Source organism: Nicotiana attenuata, unplaced genomic scaffold (genome assembly GCF_001879085.1).
Source record: "Nicotiana attenuata strain UT unplaced genomic scaffold, NIATTr2, whole genome shotgun sequence".
Taxonomy (NCBI): Eukaryota; Viridiplantae; Streptophyta; class Magnoliopsida; order Solanales; family Solanaceae; genus Nicotiana; species Nicotiana attenuata.
The window spans coordinates 19,053-35,161 of record NW_017676489.1 but is presented as its reverse complement, the minus strand read 5'-3'; the positions used below and the strand labels follow the sequence as shown (position 1 = coordinate 35,161).

The 16,109-nt window shown below is 37.0% G+C and overlaps 1 long non-coding RNA gene across 1 annotated transcript; it reads left to right on the top strand.

Annotated features, from left to right (window-relative positions):
- Positions 1–2,746: 2,746 nt before the first annotated feature.
- Positions 2,747–13,602, top strand: LOC109221037. Its single transcript, XR_002067192.1, has 3 exons — positions 2,747–3,264; positions 11,112–11,197; positions 13,318–13,602. It is a non-coding gene; the product is annotated as an uncharacterized LOC109221037 (long non-coding RNA).
- The last annotated feature ends 2,507 nt before the right edge of the window (positions 13,603–16,109 follow it).

The window sequence follows — 16,109 nt, the reverse complement described above, 5'->3', positions numbered from 1 at the left end:
GTAGAGTGGAGGACGGCGGAGCTTAGTTTGTACGAGAAGGAAAGTTTGGTCTCAAAATTTCTAAGTAATCGGACAATTTATGTAAATGAGATAATTGAGCCGTGGATATGGGAAATGACGGTGGTATCAAACGACGTCAAATGACGTCGTTTTGTCATGGAAAGGACTGGATCGGTCAGGAATAGATTGGCCTGGGCATGGGGTGATTTGGTCCGGTTTTTTTGGTTGTTTGGGCTGCTTGCTCATTTCAGAAACTGGCCCAACAAAAATAACCCATTTCTTTTCTTTGTTCTCTTTTTTATGTTTATCTCTATTTATTTTCTTTTCAAAATTAACAAATCTAAGTTAAAATCCCAAACTAATTAATTTCCAAAAAGGAACTAAATCCTAATTTAAAGAAAAATTAAGCAAAAGTGAAATTAAAAGAACAAAAAATGTAAAAAGATTTATTATTATTTTTGGTATTTTTCTCTTATTTAGTAATATTAAATTGATTAAAATATAAAATCTAATTCTAAATGCAAACGTACTATTTTGTATTTTTAAATTATAGCAAGTTAAAATGCACGACGGAAAATGCAAACGAAGACACAAAAATCATGCAATAATTCCTAAAATTCAAATATAAAAGAAAAAATTCTAATTTAATGAATTATAGGAGTAAATTAAGCGTGCAAAAATCACGTGCTCACACCTGTCACGACCCAAACCGACGGGCCGATGGGCATCCGGACCTTACTCAAACCGAATAGCAACATAACGTATCTTTCGTATTATGCTTCATAAGTAAATGGACAGAAAGGCTGCCATAGGATAACTAATAAAAACATGCTAATACCAATAGTTATACATATGAAATGCGGGCCTATAAGACCAAAATGAACTCGATTACACTAAAATAGGTCCGTCAAGGGCCATACAATCTTTTACGTACATGACATATGTTCTACAAGCCTCTAAAGAGTACATAACCGTCTTAAGGCTGGGACAGTGCCCGACATACCAATCAATACGTGTCCAATGCATCGACACTATAGGCAACTCCAGAAGCAAAAGAGCCACCAACACTCAACCTGTCTATCGGAACCTACAGGCATGAAACGCAGTGTCCCCAGGAAAAAGGGACGTCAGTACAAATATGTACGAGTATTGTAAGGAATGAAAATCAGTAAATAATAGACATGAGAGAAACATGAAGTAAAAGAACATGACATGTAAGTCTGGATAACTCTGCAAATTATGAAATACTTTTAGTGTTATGCATATGCATATGAATGTCATGTCGTGTTCATAACATCATCAAGACTCTGAGGCATCCCATCATATCTTCTCGGCCAACTTTGGGTAAAATCATCAATGTATACCAGCTGATCAGGTGGTGGTGCGTAATATAACACGTAACCTTTTCCCATATCCCATATACATATTATAATATATATATATATATATATATATATTATATATATATATATATATATATATATATACATACATCAACATACATACATACATACACACACACACACACATATATACGCGTATATAACGCCATCTTGTCATGGGTCAATGTACATGTATAAATGAATGCAATGCATGAAAAGTACGCCAATAATACCTTTCAGGAGTGTCATAAGACCATTATGCCTTTGATTAATATCATGAAGTAATATTTATCAACTTGCATATTTTCTGAACCACTGAATAGATGAGAGAATAATAGGACACATGGGGAATCAAGAATATAAGAATCTCTAGCATTTCATGAATAGAGTCATCTTGGAAGTTTGCATTTTCTCGTTCTTTTGTATTTTATGGATCATGCCAAAGGAAAAAGGGATAGCCTTAACATACCTGAACCGACTCTCTTGACAATCCCTCTAACACACGAAAATCGACAAAACACGTGATGGCAAGATCAGAGTAGGAAAAAATAAGTATGATATTCTTGAGGAAGATTACGTCGTACTCCCTTAGAATCGCAAATCCCACGTTGCTATAATATTTAGAAATCTTGTTTGAGTGAAAAATTGAAGCAACTCACGTTGCTAATAAAATTTCATCTTGCTGAAACCTCTCTCTTTAATCTAGACGTAATACATTTCCATTTGTGAATTGGAGAAGGATTTTAAGTCTGGGTGGTGTGGGCCCCACCTGTCAAGACTTTTTGTCATTTATCTCTGTAAGCACGTGATTTTTGCCCTATACGAAATACTCCTATAAAATTCCAAGAAAATAGATTTTTTGTTAATTATTGGTCATTTTAGAAATTTTTGTAGAATTTTATTTAATTATTTGCATTTTGTGCATGGTTGAGTTTTATTTAAATCATGAAAAAATACCAAAAATATCATGCATGTCATTTAGGCTTTATTTTTACATTCGTAGGATCAATCTGTAGTTACTTGTTTTATAATAAATTGAAAATCACAAAAATTGCTTCATTTTTACACTTTTTCCTTTTATTGATTTTTTTCTCTTATAATTTAGGATTAAATAGCTTTTATAATTTTTGTAATTAGTTTAATTTCACATTTTTAGATAACCTAGGATTTTAATTTTAGGGTTTTTAATTAAAGAAAAAGAAAAAGAATTTGAAGAAAAGATTTAATTGAATATTGAGTTAGTTCTTATACCCAAATTAGGCCCAAATTTTCCTACCTAGCCCATAATTATCAAGCCCATACCTCTAACCTAATTCCCACCCTTATATGATAGTACCTATCTTACCCTCAGATTCCCTAAGAGCTAGAAACGGCGCTCCAGCTGCTGCTTTCCAAAAAATAAAACGCAGAACAAGACCTTCCTCCTCCGATTTCTCTAAGAGAACGGTGTCTTACTCAACAGACCCCTCTTCTTCTTCTTCCTCACTTTAGCCCAGAAACACTCTCTTCTCAGCCATGTAAATACCCAAATTCTAGCTCCAAAACTCCGAAAATCACAACTGAAAAATCCGTCACAAACTTCAGCCATGAAACAATCTTGAAATAGTCCCAAAAATCATGTGAAGATTGGCTCCCTCCTTACCGATCTGTTTTCTTTCTGTCTTGAGATTCCGGGTAAAGCCAGAGGTCAAAGTTTGAGGTTGCGTTCGAGTCTTCGTTTATATAGCTGTCCGAGCTCAGTTGTTGCTTAATTTCTGAGATTCTCGAGCTGTGTTGGTATAAGAATTTGCTGTTTGTTGTTGTCCCTGTGCGCCGAGTTTCCTGCTTCTTCTCCTTACCTTTATTTGGCTTTTGTCGTTCTGCTTTCCCCCTTGCATTTAAGGTACACACAGAATCTCATTTTGTCGTGCTGATTTGTGAGATTGATGTGTAACTCAATTTTGCCTTTGTTTATAATCCTATACTTGCTTGAGGATATATTCCTACTTTTGTTAAGATTTAGTTGTTTCATATGATGGGGTATACATTCTGAATTTGTTCATTAGGTTGCTGTGATTTTTTATTTATTTATTTATTTTATTTGTTTGGTTGGAGACAATTTTGAAGAAGTTACTTTCAATAATTTGTACTGCAATGCGAAATTGGTTTATTGAACTATGTTTGATTATAGACATTTTTGAGCTAATATAAAGAACGGAGCAATGCCAACTTTATAATTATTTGTTATTCTTGTAAAGTTGAAAGTGCTGCCATGAGGTTGTGAGTTATATGCCCTTCAAACAGTTTCTGAAATTGGATAATTAGTGTTTTGGACTTTCTAGTCAAAAATTATGTTGGAACAGCAACCTCATTGATTGGTGTTGGAAATTAAAGCATTGGCACTTTCTTTTATAATTTTTTCTTGCTCACCTAGTTTTAGGTAAATTGCACATAAATGTCAGGATGCAAATGAGAGTTTCTCGTTGGAACTTGAAAATGACCAGTGGCGTATTCGGTGATCTAAGCGGATTGAAATCAATATATATAGCTAAACTATATCCGCGAATATTTGTTGTACTTTGAAGAAATGTTAAACACAATTTTTATGTATATCTGAATTTAGTTGTGTGACTCTACTTGACTTTGCTTTTGCCATCATTTTTTTGAGTTTAAGCTGCAAATGGATTGTTAAAAAACTTTTTCTGGCCATGATTGAGGCGTGCCATGCCAAACAAAAATCTCAGTTGCACGGCCTTCATTTAATTAATCTTGTTTATCCTTAGAAATCGAGACGTGTCATTTAGCGAATTTTCATGGCCCTCGCAAAGTTGCAAACGCGTAGTTGCTTTAGGCGCGTTATTTTAATAATTTACCTTCCTAAACCCGGGTGTGCATTTCATGTGACCCGAATCCAAATCCTAACAACGTTAAATAAAATATATCGCGGATCGCGGGTGCATTTCATCTGGCGTGATCCAAAGACGTGTTTTGTATAACGTTGAAATCTTCCTAAAAACGAATAAAAACGGTTTAAAGTTTAAAATTGCACCATAGGTTGGAACATGTATTAAAATCAGATAATAGGCCAATTGTAATAGTTTAAGCGACCGTGCTAGAACCACGGAATCCGGGGGTGCCTAACACCTTCCCCAGGTTAACAGAATTCCTTAGTCAAAATTTCTGGTTCGCAGACTTCACAAGGAAAGTCAAAATTTTCCTCGATTTGGGATTGAAAACAAACCGGTGACTTGGGACACCAAATAAACTATCCCAAGTGGCGACTTTGATCAATAAATAATCTTATTTCGAATAATGTCACTTAAAGTGGAAAAACTCCCTTATACACTATCCTTTTCGGGGTGGTGTGTGTAAAAAGTAGGTGTGACAATCTCCATTAAATGTGCCACCTTTCAATCTCTTTTAAGAGTCAAATTTGGTGATTTTGTTGGCTGCCACGTTAAGGATTCCCTTGTCTTATCCAAGGTCCTAATTAATCATCCACTAATTACTAATTAACTTATTAATTCTTCTATTAACCAATTACTCGCATAATTAAGAATTATCTCAAATTACTTAAAATACTACTCACTTGTAACACAACTTATGTACTCTATTATCATGGTCATGTGGTACCTTGTATGGCACTAGTCCATAAATGTCGGGTGTTATAGCACGGAGCGCATTTTATCCCAAATTGACAACCTTCAGAGAAACTCATTTTCTTTGATTCGTTTGCCCTTCATTCTTCACGGCACTTGCTTATCGCCCGTTATAAATAGCATAAATGCTTATAACCTCAAAAATAATCTCATTCCCGAGTCTGGATCGATTAACTTATGTCGAAACTTTGACGTACAAAAATGCGGGATTGAGATGTAACATCTCATTTCCGAGCTTACATCAATTTACTGATGGCATACTTCCACGTACAAAAACATGGAGTGTAACATCATTCCCCCCTTTGGAACATTCGTCCTCGAATGTTGACTAATGCACTTTATAACCTATGTCTTCCAAATACATTAGCACTCTTCTTGTCATCTAGGCAACTGTTCTGTGAATAAATCCAAAGGCCAAGGCATTCCCCCCTTTTGGCCTCTTTCTCATACCACGACTTGTGGTCGGAATCCTTCCAATCTCGTAACTACTGCTACCTTCTATCATGCAGCATGTACGACTCTGACCTTGTAAGTGCGCCTACGCGACTCTTCTCCCTATTTTCCTCCAGCTTTTAGCCCATCTCTAGGCCTCACTTGCAAACATATGCCGAGCTTGACAAGATGTCCCTCTGGGCATCTATAGGTATGGTGAAGTTCTTTGCTCGGTACTTTGTTGAACTTACGAATATTGTTATATCTTATTTCATAGGCCCGGTTATCTATCCGCATAACTTTACTGCATCTAAGCTGGTCATAATATACCATAATTCTTACCTCGATTTATCGTTACTGAGGTATGCTACCAAACTCCAGGTTACTCTCGTTGCTTATCCTATATGTATAAGTCTAAGTCCTTTAATGTTTCCTCATTACTATTCATCTTAAGAATGACGGCCTAATCTCATCTCATACTTTGTAACTTTTGTCCATCCATTGTTGATTCACCTCAATATTGATCTATAATTTACCACTAATAACTTGAAACTTCTCACGTAATCACTAGGTCTCACGTCTCATCGAGAAACATCTAAAATGATTAGACTGATCCACCTGGGGCGATACCATGCTTTCATAACCGTATTTCACCTATAATTCATCATACGTGGGTATTTAATCCTATACAATTCCTGAAATCCCTTTCTTTTCTTCTTCAAATCATTACTCAAACGAAGGCCCAAACGTCATCCTTTATCTATCATAATTACACCCTTATTCTACTACCAGGGCATCATTCCATTTCTTCTAGATGCTATTAGTCTTAGATTCCTTTGAGTTCATTCAGGCTATACTGAAATTAACTTAGAGAAACCATTAGCTCTCTTGTTTTTATGGGCTTAATCTCGAGGACTTATCCATTCTCGTCACCTTCTCACTCCCCCTTTCTCATCCTTACTCCTGTCATAAAACCTTGTTGCTTTACTATACTTTAGCTCACGACCTATACGTATTTATTTGTACTATTCGCAACCTTTCAACTTGCTTGCATCATAGATTTTCTTATGTCATTCTGGAACATCAAGCGAGACATCACATCATCTCTAACTCTTCTTTATTCTCTTAATCAGACTTCTCGATACTTAGAAACCATTGGCTGGAAGACATGCCACTAATGATACCGCCATCCTTCCTGGATACTGAATCCCAACGCTTCTAGCCTTCTATCCGAAGTATGGACTATTCACAACCTTCTGCACTTGAGTATCTTGTACGTTGTTTACCTTTACCTTACTTGCTTTAAAATCTCACATCACATCTTCTATCTCTTTCATAACTTCCCTTCCACACAGGTACGATTTACGTCCACAACTTGAACTTCTATTATGATACTTTAACCTCTTTACATGATTCGGTGAGAGCTTCATATTGACTTTTTATGAGGCTGGTACTCTTCTAACTGGCTTTATCGTGGATTCGTTATAGAATATGGCTACTGTACTGTCTCTCTTGTACCTCTGATATTAAGAGTGATTCTGCAATGTTCTCAATCATGATGTCTATAATTCTTTGGGTCTAATAATCAGACTCCTGATTTACTTAGTTGAAACTCTTTAGTTTCCTCTTCCCTCTGATCAACCTTTATGTAGGCCTTAGCTATCTTCCAATCTGCAGCTCATGTTATTAGTTATTACTTTAGCCCCTCATGGACGCTATGGAATATCCATGATACAATCTTCTTAAAATTCAATCCTTTGTCTATGACCTGGGCTCAATTCTTTCTTTTAACTTATACCGAAATCTTCTACGACTGTATGATTTTCAACATATATGATGCATGGATAATACTCCGAACTCTTAAATGCGTTCATAACGTACTCTGGGTCATTTATCGAATAATTCTTTTCGTTCCTTCTTAGCTTTTTTTTTTTAAAATGTAGGCAATTACTTTTCCTGGTCTTTTTGCCCCCTTGTTGCGTGCATACTAGCTTACCTTAGTTCCCACACACACTGGAATTCCATACAACTCATGTGATCTTGAATATCACTTCTGATTTTACTTCCTATTTATTAGCCACGGTAGGCGTCATTTTCTTATGGAGTGCATACTATGTTGTTGTTAGACTGTTGTTATAAGACCATTTCCTCCTTAGGATACTGAGCTTAGGTTGAAGCCTTCTTCCTTACTTCCTCAGCTAGTCTTTCATTGTAGTATTTAGGGAGGATCCTCTGACTCTTGTAAAGCTGTGAGCTTACGATATTGTATATTCGATGGACCTTTTTATGTCCTTCCTTGCCTATAATTATCTGTAGTTACTTACTTCCACGCCTTTGTGCTTGTAGGGTTGCTTCTGAACTGATATTTTGACTATCTTCCCCGTGGAATTCTCTTTTATTTCCGTAATACTCATACTGTATCTTTAAGTACCACAACTCTTATCTGAATATTTCTCAAGGGCCACGATGTCATATTTGCGAGACTGAATTCCCCATGTTGGGATTTACTATATTTATCTTGCACGATCTATTGATTTGTCCGTATCTTCTTGTCTAGCCATAACTAGGCTCTTCTTGAATCAACTACTAACTATTCGTTGACCCATTCTTATATCAATATTCTGCATAATCGTTCTTGGGTTATTTCCTTTGTCTTAACTTACCTCTCACACTTTCCTCTCTTTGACGTCGTACTTGCATAATGGTTTGGAATCGTAAAATATCGGTAGGATTTGGATAAGTACAATCTCATTCCTTTCTCATTTTTATCGCATTCTTCCTTTATCATTCCATAATTACTAGAACCACTTAATTCCGACTTACTGCCACATCACTCCATATTCCCCCTTTAGGAGAATACTAAGATTTAGTGCTACGATTATCTACGTATAGATGTTTTACCTCTTCATCTTTGGCGTCTTTTCACATCATCGATGATCCTTGCCTTGCGAAAATCCTTCTGTACCAAGGATAACGAAATTTCTTACTCACGAGGGTGACACCTAGTATAACTGGCACACATAACCCCTTAAGCTAAACTTTGATCACATTGCTTGCATTAGGGAAGCGTCTTCCTGAATGACCTTTATTCTTCTGTCGTTCATTCTATTATCGCCGGAACGTAATCTCTGAAATTCTCGTGATGCCGACTATTATCAAATCACTCTAATTCATGTTTAGTTTATCTTGTTCACTAGCCCATACTGGGGTCTAACTTGTCCTTTTGGTAGTCACGTTGGAGTCACGAACTTATTTCTCGAAATGAGGATATGACTGTATAGCCTATACTCTTTTGTGGTCTCAAGGCATGTCACCTCTCTTATTTTCCTTCACTTGACTATAGACTTTGTAATACTGTCTTCATTTTTTTTCTACCGTTGTCATCCATGTATCACCTCTTACTCATAATGCTTCATTAACTCTCTTCTTATTTCCCGCTAACATTTCTGTCTATCACTTCATTGTGAAAACCTCAACAAGACATTCTTTTTGCTTTTGGCTCCCCTTGCTCCATCCACTGGCTCTTCGGGTCACCTAACATTCTCTCTCTACTAGGGACGGGAGCCACACTAAGGTAATATTTATCCCTTCCAGACATCCAGTGCCTATCTTTGTAGTACTCATATCTAGCTGTATTATTTTAGAGTGCATTATCTGGGTGTCTCACAAGGAGATCTATTAGCACATTTGCACTATCTTTCGGAAATGTCAACTAACACAAACAATTCACTCACCATTTTGGGTTACTCTAACCCCAGCCGGATCCTGATATCCCGTCCTTCTTTTATACTATTTCTGTTAGTTTCCATAGGACATAAATTAGATGGGTGTGTCAGTTTGTACGTACCTCTGTTATTGTTGAAGGTAACTCAAAAAATCTTATATTCCTCTGTCTGAATTTGTAAATATTGATAATCTTCATTAACTGGGCGCCTCGTACCCTTCTTTATCTTGCTTCTTTTACTTGTTGAAACTTATATCTATCTTCTGAATCTCTAATTGACTTTCACCATAGGGGTGGATAGATATTCTTGCCTTAAGGCTCCTTATCAAGAGGCTTACACATCTTAGTACACACACGATCTACTGAAGACCTTACATTTACTCATCATAAGCATCATGAAAAATCGTGTTCCTCTGACTCAACTCTTCCATAACCACATTCAATCTCTTACTAACTGTCTTTTTGGATGTAAGTATCGTCTAATTACGAAAAAAATAGAAGTTAGGAATTTGAATTCTTATAAGTGAGCTCTACCACACGATCTAGAGTAAGAAGAAAGAGTGACAGTCCTAAATACCATATAGCCTCCCGCATATAAGTGTGGTTCACGACACACCCATAAACAAGACTCTACTAGACACGACTTGTAGACTCTCTAGGACAGAACTGCTGTGATACCACTTTTGTGTCTCTTCAATGAGGCCCAACATGCTTTGAATCGGGTAAGCCCTAACTTTCTTTGTTAATACCAGTTGTAGACATGTGATTTTTGACCCTCCCCAAGATTTTACATATTTTAGCATTTAAATTTTTAGTTTAGGCCTAATATTGCTATTTCAATTAGTTTTGACTCTTTTACTTTATTTTATCATAAAATTGAAAAATACCAAAAAAATAGGTTTGTTTTAACGGTTAGTCTTATTTTAATAGTTATTTTATTTAAGTAGGATTAATTAGTAAATAAGGTAGTATTTTAGTCTTGTTCACGGAGAAAGAATAAAATTTAGGCTCAAACGATCCATTTTTAGGCCTAATTTTCGGACCTAGCCCATAACAACCCAAGCCCAATACCCACTAAGCTAACCCCTAATACCCTTAAAAACCTAAAGATCCTAAAAAACTAGGAGAGCCGTTTTTGACACAAAGGAAGGGACCCTTCATCTTCATAAGGAACACAACCAAAAAACCCTAGAGAGTAGAAGCTGCAGCAGCAGCCATAAACACACAAACCCTAAGCTTGATGGTCTTCCTTAAAACAAAAACCCTAGTGACCAAACACTCCCAAGCCGTCAACCCTCCTTCGACCCGTCGCTCCCTTACCACCAAATGCCGGAATCCGGCGAGTTAGCGGCCACCGGCGTTGCTGCTGTCTCTCTCCTCTCGTTACTGTCGCGCACTACCCCCTTCCTCTCCCTCTCTTCTCCTCACAGCCGCTGCTCTGTTTAGTCGCTGAAGTAGTGTTTTTGAGAATGATAGTCTCAGGCCGGCGTGGCTTCGTTTGTGTGTGCTTTCGTCGGAAAATGTTTTTTCAGCGATTTGCTATGCTCTTCTGCCCCGTTTATCAGTTTCTGGCTATGTTGTGCTTTGGTTGAGTTTTTTTCAGCGATTTGCATATTCCTTTCTGTTCCCTTCATTCTGTTTGGAAATACTGTCCTTTGTTCCTTTGAGACCATCTTCAGTCATTGTTTGACGTTTTAATTTCGGGCGAGTTCCGAGTTCGTCGAAAGTCGTAATCGGGGTTTTCGTTGCTAGGCTTCTCGATTTTCTAGGCTTTAAAATTTGTTGGTGAGCTTGAAAAGCCATGGTTTACTGCTGATTTCTGCTGAATCTGGATTTGCCGAACTCCTCGTGTTTCTTTTTGGCCTTTATTTTGCACTTCTGCTGTAATTCTACATCTTAGTATTGGTTTTCCGAAATGGTTTGGAGTTGAAACAGGTGTTCGATCGTTGGAGTTGTCGTCCGAGGTGCGGCCCGTCGTTTCCGTTCGGACTGGATTCGTTGTTTTGAACTTCATTCGTGAGGTCTAATTCTTTTAACTCTTTGTTCTTTCTGTTTTCTTCTAGACTTGAAATGTTATGTTTGGCATATGATTCTGAGATTCATGACATCTGTTTGGTTAGTTTTGTTCATATCAGTTGGTTAAGATTTACATGAATTATGTTTGGTTGATTTTGTTCATATAAGTTGGTTAAGATATACATGAATTATATGTTGTTGAACAATATAGCCAAAGGAAAATTAAAGTTTAGACTTAGTTCAATTGTAGAAGAGAAATTGTTTCTTTTGGTGTTATCAAGGTTATTGAATAGATGTTATATCATTTCATCTCTTCCACATAATGAATCGTTAGGAGCATGCCTAGACCGTTAAACTTGAACCTTCGTACTTTGCTTTACGCGCGCTATAATAAAATTATCACAGCTACGGGTACGGTTCCTGTGACGTAGTTGCGATATATAATTTCTAAATCCGGGTGTACATTTCATGTGACCCGACTTCAATTTTCAATAATGTTCAATAAAATATAAATATACCGTGAACCGCGGGTGTATTTCATGTAGCGTAGTTTACGATGTGTTTTCAAAAACAAACAAGTGTATGGTGATCATGAATTTTTCTAAACAACATTAAAGCGGTTAGAAAGTTTAAAAAAATGCACGTAGGTTTAAAATATATAATTAATCAGATAATTAGGCCAATTATTAATAGTTGAGCGATCGTGCTAAAATCACGGAACCTGAGAATGACTTAACACCTTCTCCCAAGTTAACAAAATTCCTTACCCTGATTTCTGTATTTGCAGACCATAAATAAGAGTCAACTTCCTCGACTCGGAATTCTAAACCGGTGACTTGGGACACCACAAATTATACCAAGTGGCGACTCTGAATTTGATACAAATAATCCCGTTTCGATTGTCACTTATATTGGAAAAAACTCCCTTGTATCCCTCTCGGGGTGGTAAAAAGGAGGTGTGACAGCTCTGGCGACTCTGCTGGGGAAAAGAACCCAGAATCTCTGGTTCATGGTTCAGAATTCAAGCTTAGAATAACTGTTATATTTGGCTTTTATTTATTATCTGATTTTTATGTGTTTGAGCTTAATGTGCTAAATCTCGCTTTTTACCGCTTTTATATTGCTTGGACTGTGTATAAATTGTTACGAAACCCTCTTCTCTCTGAATCTTCTAAATCATCTAGGAAGTGTGCACTTCGTGTGACTTCATTTCTGTTAGAGTCATATCCCAATTTTAGAACGAGGTTCGGACAAGTTGCAAAGCCGGTGAAGCTTCTGTCTTCCCGCTACGCTGCCCCCCTCGGCTCGAGTTGTCCGCTCGGGTAAGCCAGGTCTAGAACAATACACTCAGGTTGTAAACCTAGAATAACATAGCCTCATGCCGGATCCCTAGTAGGAACGTTTGTTTGCATCATGTGCATTTGGCTTAGGGGACTCAACACAGGGGTTGGGTCCGTCTAGGACAGGTGTACCCAAAAATAATAGACCATCCTGATGCATCCTATGTGCTACATGTTGCATTCTTCAAGGGTAAAATGGTCATTTGGCAGACCAATGATGATTGAGGGTAAATGAGAAAAAAGAGGTTGAAGTGTAAAAATAAAGCAAGTAGGGCCCGGTTATGTTTTTCTTTCACATTTCTTTTTAGAAAAAGACAAAAAAAAATGAAAATGAAAATCCAAAAAGATTTTGCACTTTCTCATCATTTTTCAAAAAAAAAAAAAATTAAAAAAAAAGGAAAAAGAAAATTCAAAAAGAGTTTACATGTTTCATCATTTTTCAAAAAAGACAAAAAAATATAGTTTCTCTAAATTAGTTGTTTTTTATTTTATTTTATTTTATTTCTCGCCCGTATCCAATCTGCTCGAACTATGCATACCTGATTCTCGTCTTTCGGTGCATGATACGTAGGCAACCCACATAGGGTCCGGTCTTCCTAATGAGTCTTAGGTTCTTGGCTTCGTGGGGTCTTAGCCAAATCTTACATTTTAGCCACTTTTAGCCTCATAGGTTAATTTAGAAAAATAGTCACAATCATGTCTTGCATGTGTCCAACAGGAAGGGTTATTGTCTCACATAGCGTTCTAGGTCTTTAACTTTATTTCGTCTTAATTTTCTCATACAGGTGTGGACTTACTTACCGGAGTTTGAGCATGACAGACACCCCAGGACCATCCAGTCAGGGTCGCTCATTCTGGAGTTTGCTTAAGGGGATTTTTTTTAGTTATTATGTTTTGAGTCTGTTGTTCTTTTTTATGTCATCTTTTACCTTTTAGATTTGTATAGTAATGTCGAGTCATTTAGGTGATGTTAGAGTTTGTCATAGTCTAGTTAAGTTTGCCGAGTCTTTTGTTATTGTATTTCCTATTTTGTATTTGGAAAATGTGTTGTAAATCAAAAATCCAAAAAAAAAGAAGAAATTTGGCGTTTTTATATTTCCGTTAGAAGTTTTCTTTAGAATACTAATTCTAGGAATTAAAATAAAATCATTTGAGGTAGTTTTCCTCTATTGAATTAATATCTAGAACTCAAAATAAAAAATTGCTTTTATATTTCCTTTTAGTACATTAAGACTAAAAATTCAAAAAAAAAAGAATTTTCTTTTAGTACCTCTTTAAAAGTTTTCTTTAAGATATTAATTCTAAAAATCCAAAAACAGATTTTCTTTTGAGGTTCTTCTTTGGGAAATTAATGAAAACCGAATTAAAAAAAATTCTTTTTATTTTCAATAGAACTTTAGGATATTGTACATAGAAGAAAAAAAACATACTTTATATGTTGTTTATCTTTAGAGTTTCTTCCTTAGGTAATCAAAAACTGAAATCCAAAAATATTTTTTTATCTTGTTCGTTTCTCGTTTCGAAATCTTTTTTCAGGAATATCAAATGAAAATTCAAATCATTTTTCTTTGGTTTATTCTTTAGATTTCCTTCCTAAAACAAAGAATCAAAAAATATTTCTTTTCTTCTAGGTTTTTTTTCTTAATACTTTCTCGTTTAAGCTTGAGTTTAGAATAGGTTATAGAACATTAAGTCTATAAAATTCAAAAAAGAAAAAGAAAAAGATGTGCTTCTTTTATTTCTCTTTTTTCATAAGAATAGTCATTAAGGTAATAAACAAAAAAGAAAAAAAGAAAAAGAAAATGAGAACGCTAGTTTGTTTACTTTATTCCCGATCTTCCCGAACTACGCAAAGATCTGATTCATGCGGCATCATGATACGTAGGCAACCTACATAGGGTTCGATGGAATCATTTTTTTTATTAAAAAAAAAAGAGGTGAAACTATGGGATGTGAGAAATGAGAGGAAAGAAAAGAGTGATAATTAGAAAAAGAAAAAAAAAGAAGGAAATGAGCAAGCCAAGAAGTGCTAGAAAAGAGAAGATTGAAATGAACAAAATTGGGATGATGCCAAGTGACCTTGTGACGCTCGAAGTCATTATTGAACCGTTAATTGTTGCTAGGTGCATCGCACGCAATGTGATTTTTAGCTGTTAAATGTCCTAACGCTAATGTGATGACCTCATTTTGTTCCTTTTTGTTATCTCCATTGAGCAGAAGGGTGGTTGGTTTGTGGTTCTTAAGGTAACTCATCTATACAACACAAGGTCAAAGAGCAAGGTAGCCATGACTAGCAAAGACCTGGACACAAGAGTTGTTGACCCGTTGAGGGAGTTTGTGGAGTCCGAGTCTGAAGGAAAGAGGAGGTCCAAAGGTTGAAACAACAGATGGTAGCAATGTATCAATCTTGGATCAGGGGGCATCCTCCACCTTCATTCCCCGCTAACTACACTGAAAACCCTGCAACTATCCCACCACTGTCACAAATCCAAATTCTGACTGCTGCTGATATCTCCCCACAACCTTTTCACACTCTACCCGCCAAAACCACCTCATATCCCGCTCCTTTGGCCACTCATGATCTTGTAGCTCTTCCTCCAGCTACTTTTCCTCGATCTTCTAACGAGACTGTGTTCAAAGTCCCCGATGCCCAACACTATGCTCCAGAACCAACTTTCAAAGTTTCGGATCCATACTCTCACGCTCCTCATTTTGAGCCTCCCGGTGAAGTTGAAAATCTTGCTAAGACAGTGGATCAAGACGAGATATCCAGGAAGGTTAAAATCTTAGAGCAGTCTTTAAGAAACATGCAAGGGATAGGGAGCCAGATGAGCGTGTCTTACAAAGACCTGTGCTTGTTTCCTGACATCTAACTGCATGCTGGGGTTAAGATGCCAAAGTTTGATTTGTATGGCGGACATGGAGATCCCGTGGCTCATTTGAGAGGCTACTACAGTAAGATGAGAGGCGCCGGTGGGAAAGGCAAATTATTGATGGCATATTTCAGTCAGAGTCTAAGTGGGGCAGCTCCGGAGTGGTACACCCGCCAAGACGCTAACAGGTGGTACGCATGGGACGATATGGCTCAGGCCTTTGCCCGAAACTTTCAGTACAATATAGAAATCGTCCCAGATCGCATGTCCCTCACCAAGATGGAAAAGAAGCCTACTGAAGCTTTAGGGAATACGGGCTCAGATGGAGAGAGTAAGCTGCCAGAGTCAATCCCCCGATGGAAGCAAACGAGATGGTCGAGTACTTTCTTCAAGCTCAAGAGCCAACTTACTTTGGGCATTTGATCTCGGTTGTGCGTAGGGCTTTTAATGATGTGGTAAAAATGGGAGAAATGGTAGAAGATAGGCTGAATTCGAGCAAGACCATGAGGTATTCTGCTGTAAAAGCCACAACACAAGCAATTCAGAACGACACAGGAAGCTTGTTGGGTCAGAAGGAACATGATGATGTTGCCATGGTTGTCTCAGGATCACGACATGGTCCAACGGGTCCGCCTCACCAATATATTCAGCCTCAATACCAACCCCAAACCTATCCCCGAGCTTCACATAATCCACCTCAGTAT